This window comes from Dermacentor albipictus, chromosome 3 (genome assembly GCF_038994185.2).
Source record: "Dermacentor albipictus isolate Rhodes 1998 colony chromosome 3, USDA_Dalb.pri_finalv2, whole genome shotgun sequence".
In the NCBI taxonomy this organism is placed as follows: Eukaryota; Metazoa; Arthropoda; class Arachnida; order Ixodida; family Ixodidae; genus Dermacentor; species Dermacentor albipictus.
In genome coordinates this window covers 142,687,379-142,698,049 of record NC_091823.1, presented here as the reverse complement: position 1 = coordinate 142,698,049, position 10,671 = coordinate 142,687,379, and the positions used below count along the sequence as shown (strand labels likewise).

At 47.0% G+C, this 10,671-nt stretch overlaps 1 long non-coding RNA gene across 1 annotated transcript; it reads left to right on the top strand.

Moving 5' to 3' along the window:
• The first annotated feature begins 6,043 nt into the window (after positions 1-6,043).
• On the top strand, positions 6,044-10,465 carry LOC135905331 (uncharacterized). The gene is made up of 2 exons (XR_010565383.1): positions 6,044-8,381; positions 9,647-10,465. It is a non-coding gene; the product is annotated as an uncharacterized lncRNA (long non-coding RNA).
• Positions 10,466-10,671: the final 206 nt, after the last annotated feature.

Sequence of the window (10,671 nt, the reverse complement as noted above, 5' to 3'; positions counted from 1 at the left end):
GTTGTTGACAAGCAAGTATCAGGTGTTCAGCCGTTTCCTCCTCCTCCCCACATGCCCCGCACAACAAATCTATCTCCTGGTATCTGGCTCGGCACGTTTTAGTCCGCAGTACAGCTGTCCTGGCTTCAAACAACAATGAGCTTCCCTTAGAGTTATCGTAAATATTTTCTTTGGTTATTTCTTGATTAAACGTCCTGTATGTCTCTAATGCCGATTTGGTTTGCATCTCTGTTTTCCACATACCCCTCTCTGTCTCCTTAACCTTTTTCTCGACGGACGGATGAGTCCTTACCTGTCCCCCCACTGCTACCCAAGTATTTGCTTGTCAATTTTCTAGTTCGCTTCCTTCACCTTGTGTCAACATTCCTCATGTATAAGTAACTGAAATCCTTCCTAGCCCACCGCATTTCCCCCATTTTTCTCAATCGCTCCTCAAATGATACCGTGCTACTAGCCTCTCTGCCCTCGAAAGAAGACCATCTCAGATCCCTCTGCACCCCAAGATTTGGTGTCTTGCCATGTGCTCCCAGAGCGAGCCTACCCACACCATGTTGCCTAGTTTCCAACTGTTACCGGGTCTCTGCTCTCATACATAGAACTGCATTAGCAAAATTCAGGCCTGGAACCATTACCCCCTTCCATATCCCTCGTACTACCTCGTACCTGTTGTAGTTCCACAGTGCCATACTCTTCATATTCGCTGCACTTCTGTTACCTTTAGTCGTTAGATACTTTTCGTACTCTGTCATATTCTCAATGCCAATATTTATTCACACCCCAAGGTACTTGTATTTATCGACTATCTCTAGCGTCGCCTCCTCTATCTTATGCTCGCCGCAAATGTTATCCTTAAAAGTCATGACTGCTGATTCTTCTTTGCTATACTTCAAGCCTAATCTGTCTCCTTCTGTACCACATATGTCCATCAATCCCTGCAGATCTTCTGCATTGTCAGCCATTAATACAATATCAGCCGCGTACACTAGTCCTGGCAATGACAGTTGAATCAATTTTCCTTGTTTGAAAAATGATAGGTTGAAGCCGAGTCCACTTTCCTCTATTTTGGCCTCTAAACCTTGTATGTACAACATAAACATCAGAGGTGACAATGGGCACCCCCTGCCTAAGCCCCCGCCGAATCATTACAGCCTCCGAAACCTGCTTTTCCCATTGTATAATCACCAGGTTACATCTATAGATATCTTTTAAGAAATTGGTTACTTCATCTTGCACTCCTAAAGTGTCCAGAATGCCCCACAAGCCCTCTTGAAGTACACTGTCATAGGCTCCCTTGATATCCAAAAAAGCCAGCCATAGGGGTCTGTGTTCCTTTTCAGCTATATCAATGTACTGTGTCAGTGAGAACAGATTGTCTTCGAGCCTCCTATGCTTCCGAAACTCATTTTATAGTTCTCCAAGTACCCCCTCATTCTCTACCCGTGCCTGCAGTCTGTCCTTTATAATCTGCATAACCACCTGTAAACCACTGACGTCACTGTTATAAGCCGGTAGTTACTTATGTCAGCTTTCTCCCCCTTTCCCTTATATATCATTATCATCCTACTTAGCCTCCATTCGTCAGGTACTTTACCATGCATTAGCATTTTTCTCACCATCTCCCTTAATTCTTTCTTAGATTTCGGGCCCAATTTCTTTATTACCACAATTGGAATACCATCGGGGCCAGCCGATGTGCAACTTGGTACCCTCTTCTCGGCCCTTTCCCACTCTCTTTGTCCAAGCGAAAGCAGTGGGTTGACCGGGCTATCCCTCTCCGACATAGTGCATGTACCATTTCTCTGTTCTGTAATTTTTTTCCTCATCATGGTTCCTATATGCTCCATTGCCTCCTCTCCTTTTAACCGAGTACCTTGAGCTGTTACTATATACCTCTGCTCTAGGCTTGACCTGCCAGCGAGTGCAGGCGCCGTCTGCTGGAGCATACCAAAGTATTTCACGTCGGCTCGCGCCTTCACTACACCAGGATAACCTTCTAGTCTCTATAAGCATGCCAAATAGCGCACGTGCCCCTGCCGGTCCCTGCCTCCTCTGCTGCCATGCGCGATGAGCCCCCTGAACCATCTGTCACCTCTTTCCTCTTTACCTCCTACTCCCACTCTCCCTTAAGACGCTGCGCCGTGCTCCCTGATGGGCTGCAGAAATTAAGCGTCTCTTTCCTCTTTCATAATCACCATATATACAAACTTAAGTTCCAGGTACGCTACAGTACGTTTCTGCCATTTCTAAAAAATAAACGCCATGCAAACATGTCAAGCGGGCAACTTACGAAGGGCGTGCAGCAGTAGAGCCGCATTAATTAAAGCGCCCCTCAGGATTCAGGCAGCCGTACTTCAAATCAACACTTCTGGGCCCGCCGGGGTAGCTTTGCGGCTATGGAATTTCTCGAGGTCGCGGATCCCGACGGCGGCGGCATTTTGCCTTGGATGAAATAGAAATCTACGTGCACTTAGATTTTGAGACAGTTTAAAGAACACGGTGTCAAAATTAATGCGGAATCCGCGCCTACTGCGTGCATCATAATCTGATTGCGGTTTTCACACACACAGCCCCATAATCGAATTCAAGTTTTATACTTCTGCTACTATGCGATGTGCAATGTGCAGCAATGACGGTGCTCAACCCTCTCAGAGGTTATCAAATATGGCGCACAACAACGCCTCAAGCAAACACCTCTCCCTATGTGATCTGTGTGCTACGCAGATAAACAGCACTGGGGCACGTAAGGTAGCGTTTAACAGGAGCATTCTACAAGTACGGGCCCACTAAAGTAATGTTCTACGCTTCAAATGGCAAATTTATATAACTTTTCGGTAAATTTCTATCTTTGTGCCTATAAACACAAAGATAGGAAAGGAAGGAAATTACTATTGACCGCAGTAACTGTCTAACGCAGACTGCTGACGCCTGAACAGTCGTCAGCAGTGGAGGAGGGGTGGCGATAACAGCGCAGGCGTAAAGTTTAGCAGAGAATATAGATTAAAAACGAAATATTTGCAACAGAGCGACTAAGTAAATAGACTGCGGACTGCACGTTCCTAACAACTGGACAGCTTCAAGAAGTTGTACCTCACACTTTAAGTTCGTAAGTGCAAGCTTATGGTCCCCTAATGTACTCATCAACACCGGGATTCATCGTGACACTTCCGCGGGAACTTTAACGCGTTTTTCTTTGACTGAAAGGGCGATGATCGAATACCATCGAAGCCAAGTCGGCTGCGACGAAAGCCTTCGTGCTTCGCAAGGAAACTTCAGACTGCGCTGCCAATTTTCGAAGACTCGAACCAAAATGGTGCACTTAGACTTGCTCAGATATTGATGAATGTCAAATCAAAGAGCGCCATGCAATGCGCAGAAATTTACCCCCGTTCAAATCGGGCACTGAAAATAACGTGAAGTGGATGGAATACACGGGCTCTCAGTAAACGCAACGCCGAGGGACCGGAAATATATTTTCAGAGTGGGAATTACGCTCGGTGACGTCACAAGCACGCGAACCCTTTCCGGTCATACGACTGATATGCAAATCAACTCAACTGTAACTAAGTAGAGCTCCTCACAGAGTAATCACCACGCTGACTGGGTGACTTAATGTCACGGGCATGATTTGATTGCCGGCAGCAGAATGTAATACCCTGGTGGTTTTGTGGCCCTCCGAGAGGGTACTTTGAGCGCTTGGGCAGCGCACTACAAAGGTCGCGCAAGACAGCAGATAAGCGTTAGTGTAAGCATAATTTGGCTTATTGTATTAATACAGCTTCTGAGCTCTTTAACCACATTTGTAGCAAAGTCAGGGCACTCTAAAACGACCAGTGGAATTTGTCACCTCTCACTCTAGAAGCATTTTAGACCCTTCTTATGTATGTTCTCCCCCAGCAGTATCCTTAATCTATGTTGTTTATACCTCCTCAAACGTTCTACGCTCGGCACTTTACCGCCAGGAATGCTGTCTGCCGCTGATATGCCCCCTTTCCTGAATGGAATGTACGTGGCGCGGTAAAGAGAAGTACGTTATAAAATAAATGCAAAATGCGCATACGCAGAATGCCAGTACTGGCACCGGGAATGTATCAATAAATGCTCGCCGGGAGTTTTAGTAGTGTATATCGTGGCATGATTTCCACGTGTTGTGGGAGCGCAGCATTTTCACGTGCGTACGGCTGGGCAGCCGATAACGGTTAGGTAGATTATAGATAGCTCTAAACCGCAGGAAGAGACTAGCCTTGCTTTAACAAGCACCAAGTAGGCTGACTAGTCAACCGAGTTCTAAACAACAAAGAGGGTTCACACGAAGGTGGAGACTTCAAGCATGGGGTCCAAGATTGCACGCGAGATCTCCTAGGCCGTGCTTGAAGTGATCGACTTTGGACAAACAAGAAGAGCCTCGGCCTGAAGCAAACGTTTGGACAAGGGCAAAGGAGGTAGTTAACAGAGCGAGATTCCTCGAACTCATGTACTTTACTTTCTTGTCTTGTATGCCGCTTGTGAACATGGACGCAATTCCTCGTTGTTCCTGTTCTTCAATTCAACAATTGCATGCTCAGCCAGGTGAGACGAAAAAAGAAGGTAAGAACGTCCTTAGCAGTAGCTGCCCTCAAGCGACAAAGTATTACGTCGGAAGTAACAGCTCACGTCATTTTTCGTCTTTCACTGCGTATCACGATCTTTTCCTGCGCGTTTGCCCACTAATTTTATTAGAATGATGCTACATGATCTAGCTTTTCTGTAGTTTGGCAACTGCACACAAGGCACCTGTGAACATGCCAGCAGGAAGCCTACATTATCTGTAATGCGGCTCTCGAGGCCCTCGTTTTTCCACTGCCGTATGCAGAATCGAACGATAAATGCAAGCTGAAAAGAAGCAGCAGCCGCACGTTGACGTCGGACACTGTGTGACTCTCTGCCGGCACGCACACGTGCACTACCTACCACTTCTCGGAAAAGGGGCAGCAGCCGTTGTTAATGGTGGATCCACACGATAGACGAAATCCGTCTTTTTCGCGACGGACTGCGCATCACGTGACTACGCGTCACGGATTTGTGCCGTCCGCGCGTCGTCCGCGCGGACGGAAAAGGCCGAGCTATTTTTCGCATATGGATTTTGGGGGTCGAATGCTGCGGATTTAGCCTAGTGTGCTCTACAGTCTGGCAACAAGCGCAGCTTTGGGATCTTTCTGAAACAGCTTCATCGCTGCTGACACCATTCGTGTCCAATTCGGACAAAACAACAGCCATTGCGGCCAACCGTCGTTTCCTTTCGATCTCCATTTTCATTCAGAGTGAAAACACCTATGACAAAGTCTTTGTTACACCGATAGCGCCATCCAGAGTGTGTGAAAACAAGCAATTATATTAACTTACGGCCACTGAGATCCGCCCGGGCCGCCGCAGCATCTTCGAGGCCATGTCCAGCCAATACAGCCACTCTAAGCCTACACGCCGAGAATCTGAGTATCGCTTTCGGAAACGGTGTCCACTCATCACGAATACATTGGTGTCGAAGCTTCTGGACACAAATTTAAACCAAATACAATCCTCAGTTTGAAAGTTATGGGCCACACAGTGGACGACGACGACTTGACAGGTTCGAGGCGGACGGCAGTCGCTTCAGGCGGTGCCGCCATCTTTATTTTTCCGGCGTGGTCATCTGCGCAATCCGTCCGTCGTCTGGATGCGCTTCGCAGCTGGACGGGCGGCGGAATAAGCGTCCGCGGCACAGATTTGCGCGGAGCCGTCCGTCGTGTGGATACACGATAACTTATCCCGCCCGTCCTATCGCCACTCCGTTGTTAGAACACAACTTCGACATGTCAAGCTTCCGCGGCGCCAACAAAAGACAGAAAGGAGCGATTAGCAAAGCTTCGGTATTGTTCAAACTGGGATTAACTCATGTGCTGCGGGTGAGGGGGAAAGGAACGTTAGACTATCACACAGATTCAGCCTATCGCTCAGGTTGCAAGAAAACGTTTTTCGGGGCTGCTGTCTCCGTACACTTTTTTTAGGCGGGGGGGGGGGGGGCGGAGGCTCGTGGCGGAAGAGCGTAGGGGAAACGAGGAGTGGTAGCAGGAGGTGGGCCAACACTTCCTCTCTGCCATGAAGCCATGAAGGGGCGAGCGCAGCACACGAGACGGTGCCTGGCGTAGAAACCACCCTTTCTACCGGCAAAAGAGGGTGGTTTCAAGTAGCCAGCGCCATTTTCTTTTTTTTTATCGTCACTCACTCCGGTGACCACCAGGGGAAGGAGCAGCGCCAGCGGTTTATGGTGACGTCAACCGCACACTTTGAACGTATGCTGGCGCTGGTGAGCTGACGAGTCATTCTGCAAGTGGCATTTGAGCGAGTGAACGCCATAAGCAGCGCTCAAAAGGCAGCAGTCATGTCTGGTCAAGGCGTATCGGCTGTGGAACAGCCATCGGTCTCGTCTGTTCAAAGCGACGAAGCGTCTGCTCTATCGCCAGCTGAAGAGGGGATGTTGAAGTCATCGGTCGTGCCTGGTGAAATTGAACAAGTAGCATTGCCTGCCAAAGAAGATATGTTAAAGCCATCCGTCGTGCCTGGTCAAGAGGACCATGCGTCTGAATCTTCACCTGCCAAAGAAGACCGTATGTTAAAGCCATCGGTCATTTCCGGTGAAGAAGACCATGCGTCTGACGCATCGCCTATCAAAGAAATGTCGAAGCCATTGGCCGTGTCTGGTGAAGATGATCAAGGATATAATGCATTGCCTGCAAAAGAAGGGATGGTAAAGTCATCGGTCGTGCCTGATGCATCACCTGCCAAAGAAGGACAGATGTTAAATGCATTGGTAGTTTCCCGTCAAGATGGCCACGCGTCTTACTCATCCGCTGCCAAAGAAGAGGAGGTGGTAAAGCCATCGGGCGCGTCATGTCAAATTGATCAAGCGCCCGACGCATCACCTGGCATAACGAAGGATATACGGAAGATGGGCCTTCTTTTGCATTGTGACCCAAATGGGAGTCCGTACGAGTGCTCGGATTTTCTCGAATCAATCGCAAAACTTGGACTTTACCATGAGGTCGCAGCTATAGGACCGCAGCTCTACAGAAAGGTATGGCTGGTTAAATTGAAGACAACTGAGGCCCTGAGAGCCCTCGTAACCACCGGGAGTATGCGAGTGAAAGGATACTACTGCGCTATCGTTGACCCCGATGTGCCCGAGGTTTCGATGAGGGTTCATTGGGTGCCGTTTCATATCTCCAATGCATCTCTAGGTGAAGCGCTTCAAGAGTTTGGCACTGTTAAAGAGGTGAGCTGTTACATGTGGTCTTGGGATGAGGGTATAGCCAATACGCATACCCGTTACGTTCGCCTGTGCCTCAAAGAAGGGTTGCAAGTGAAAGATCTGCCCTACCTGTGGCACTGCCAGGATGAAGAGCTTCTCATCGTCATCCCAGGGCGACCGCCAATGTGCCTGAAGTGCAGCACGATAGGTCACTTCAGGCGTTACTGTAAAGTGCCGCAATGTCGCACGTGTAAGAAGTACGGCCACAAGAAGTGCAAACGTTTATGTCACCCTGAGACCGGTAATGTCCAAAGGAATGAAACCGTGCACATGAAACCAGTAAAAATGCCAGTCACCCCTGCTGCGGAGCCTGTAATTGACGACGAAAGTGAGAGGCAGCAAGGAACAGCACCAGCCGCCAAAGAAACCACGGAACAGCCCCACAAAGCATTGACTGAGGATGAGCCTGTGACCGGCAATGTCCAAGTGAACAAAAACGTGCCCACGAAACCAGGAGCAATGCTGGTGACCCCTACTGCATTGCGTGAAATTGAGCAGGGAAGTGAAAACCAGCAAGGAACGCCACCAGTCCCCAAAGAAAAGGCAGAGTGCTCTCATGAAGTCTTGACTGGCGATGAACCTTTGACCTGTAATTCCCATGTCGACGAAAACGTATCCACGAAGCCACAAGAAACGCTGTTGCCCCCGACTTCTTTGTGTGTAACTGAGCATGGAAGTGAGAGCCAGCAAGGAACACCACCAGTCGCCAAGGAAACAACGGCTCAACTCCCGGACGAAGCCCTCGCTGATTCCGAAACTGGTAGCACCGACTAGCTGTGGACAGAACGCGTCCTCAACAGGCGAGATAACAGCGTCCACAACTTGACTCTAACGTGAATTTTCCATGGTAGTAAACGCATGGTTGTGATCGACGATATGATGCGCTGCCGACACCAAAATGTGGCCTTTTGGAACATTCTTCACGTTACTCGAACTTGACGTTGGGGAACTCTGCAGTAAACGAAGCAGTTTCATGTGTTGCACATTCCAGAGAAGACAAATATTTGCTTTTGGGATTATTTGTGTACTGCTGGGTCAAGAGTGACCAACGGATAAGATGGTGAGGCCTTTTACTGAGAAGTTGTTTGTATTGGTCGCTGTTTACTTGTTGGAAAACGGGGGAAGGGATAATTGCCTTTACAAGAATCGGTCTGCAGGAACAGTGCTTTTTCGTAACCTTTGTCAATACGTTGTCTGCGCTTTTATTCCAAGATCTTTACCTACACCTGATGTGTGGGCGCGTGCTAACAAAGCCTAAATAATGGATTATTAATTTGGAGCATAGCAGTCTTGTATTCAGTTATATTTGTACAGTGATATTTATCTGCGTGCTTTCACATGAAAGTAACGAAAAGAAATGTCAGCTTTCGCTGTATTTTTGAAAAGTGCGATTACGCGTTACACGACGCATGTTGCATTTGCTTTCCGTTTTCTAACAACTTTCGCACTTTATTTACTTGAACATTGTGAGTCGTTAGACGGTGATATCTGTCCGGCACATTATCTTGACCCGAGTTCGTTTTGGTCCGCGATCTTGTGGCGATGCGTTCTTCCATGCCTCAGGCTATTCGAGGTTCGTCAATAGTCAGAGCGATGCTCTGCCCGTGTTATCACTGTGGTCAGCCGGCCGTGAGCGCTGAATGATAAAGTGACACAGGATCGAGCGGAAATCACCACTACAATATCGCGCTCCTAATTTTTTTCAGGGCGTTTCTTTTTAAGGACTTGTTAAGAGGAGCCATAAGCTCATGGCCAACTACGAAAAAGAAAATGTTTACGTGCACGAACGACCATCTAATTAATAGACGCGCCGTAGTGGGCGGCTCCGCAATAATTTGGGCCACCCGAAGTTATTTAGCCTGCGCCTAATGCATAGTACAGCAGTGTTTTTACATTCATCAAACACTTGACTTAACTACGAAGTGCTTTTTGAAATAGGTTTGTTGCAGTTGAGAACGTCAAATTCCATGAGCTCTAGGAAGCAGAATCTGGTTTAGCACTTTAGTATTTTTTGTTTCCCCAAGTTTGCTTAGGATCGGCAAATTAGGAAGAAGGCCGGACGTTTAGATTGCCTAGATGCAGCAACAATAGAATTCATATTTCGCTAAACTGCATCCGATATACAGCACCTGAGACGGACGAGCGAAATATAAACTTATAGATAACGTGGAACTGCATAATAACCGTGAAAGAGCACTATGTAACAGACTTGTGCAGTTGTATTATTAGGTACAGTTCACGAACTTGTTATATCATTTCTTTTTATTTGGGTTTGATGTAAATTTCTTACTTCAGTTCTTATTTTGCAATTTTTACGAATTTCAGAAACTGGAGTCAACAAACCTACAACAAGCCTCTTCAAAGTCGTTGTTAAAGCTTCATTTTAAAGCACCTTGTTAAAATGCTCGTTACGTGTTTTTAGCGCCCCATAGAAACCTCCGAAGGTTTGTGAAGGACAGACTGGTGAACACTACTTTAAACCCGTGATTATGGAAATTTTATAAACAATAGGCTACAGTAAACCCGTGACTGCGCAGACTTCAGAAACTGTGGACGAATTTAAACCTGTGATGACGACACCCGTCTGTGTGTCATGTTTTTTTTTTCATTCCAAGGCTTGCCTTGTGGCTCAAAACTGGTGAAACGTGATTGTTATATGTACATAACAGAGGGGGGGGGGGGGTGCATATGTGCAATAACGGCACACAGGTGTAGGGTGGAAAAAGTGTGACAGTGGCTTATCCGGCTTTTGGCTATACGCAAAGGGTAACTGACACAATGTGGTCAAATTGGATCTACCAAGTTATTTTTGAGATCGTCTTTTTCTCTGAAATCCCGTAGCGAGCCCAAAGATCCTCACGCCATACCCTTCTGCCACTTCGAAGAGAGATGTTCCTCGTTTATATTTGTGTTATTACTGCATGAAATGTGTGTTTGATGTGTTTGTTGCTACTTTGTCTAATTCTTTATATGCTACGTGGTGTTCGTGGGCGTGTGAGTATGTGTATCCTTGCGACAAATGACAAGCGGTAGCGCACAGGACTGTCAAGTGTCATTGAATAGATAGCGAAATGAGTGTCTGTGAGTGTGTTCTGTAGCGCGCTTGTGAATAAAAGAGAAAAAAAATCAATATGGTAGACCAAAGGTGGTGGACGTCCTTCATGTGTTAAAATAACTTTCCTCTTTTTATTGTCTAACAACTAGTGAGAAAGTTTCACAGGTTATTACTTTAGAAGAAATATTATTTAGGCGTACGTGGCCATTGCAAAAATGAGGGCTCAGAAATTGTGCTTTGCAACCGGTAACATCTATTCTAACATTAATAAGTGCTGTCATTTTACATTCTTTGC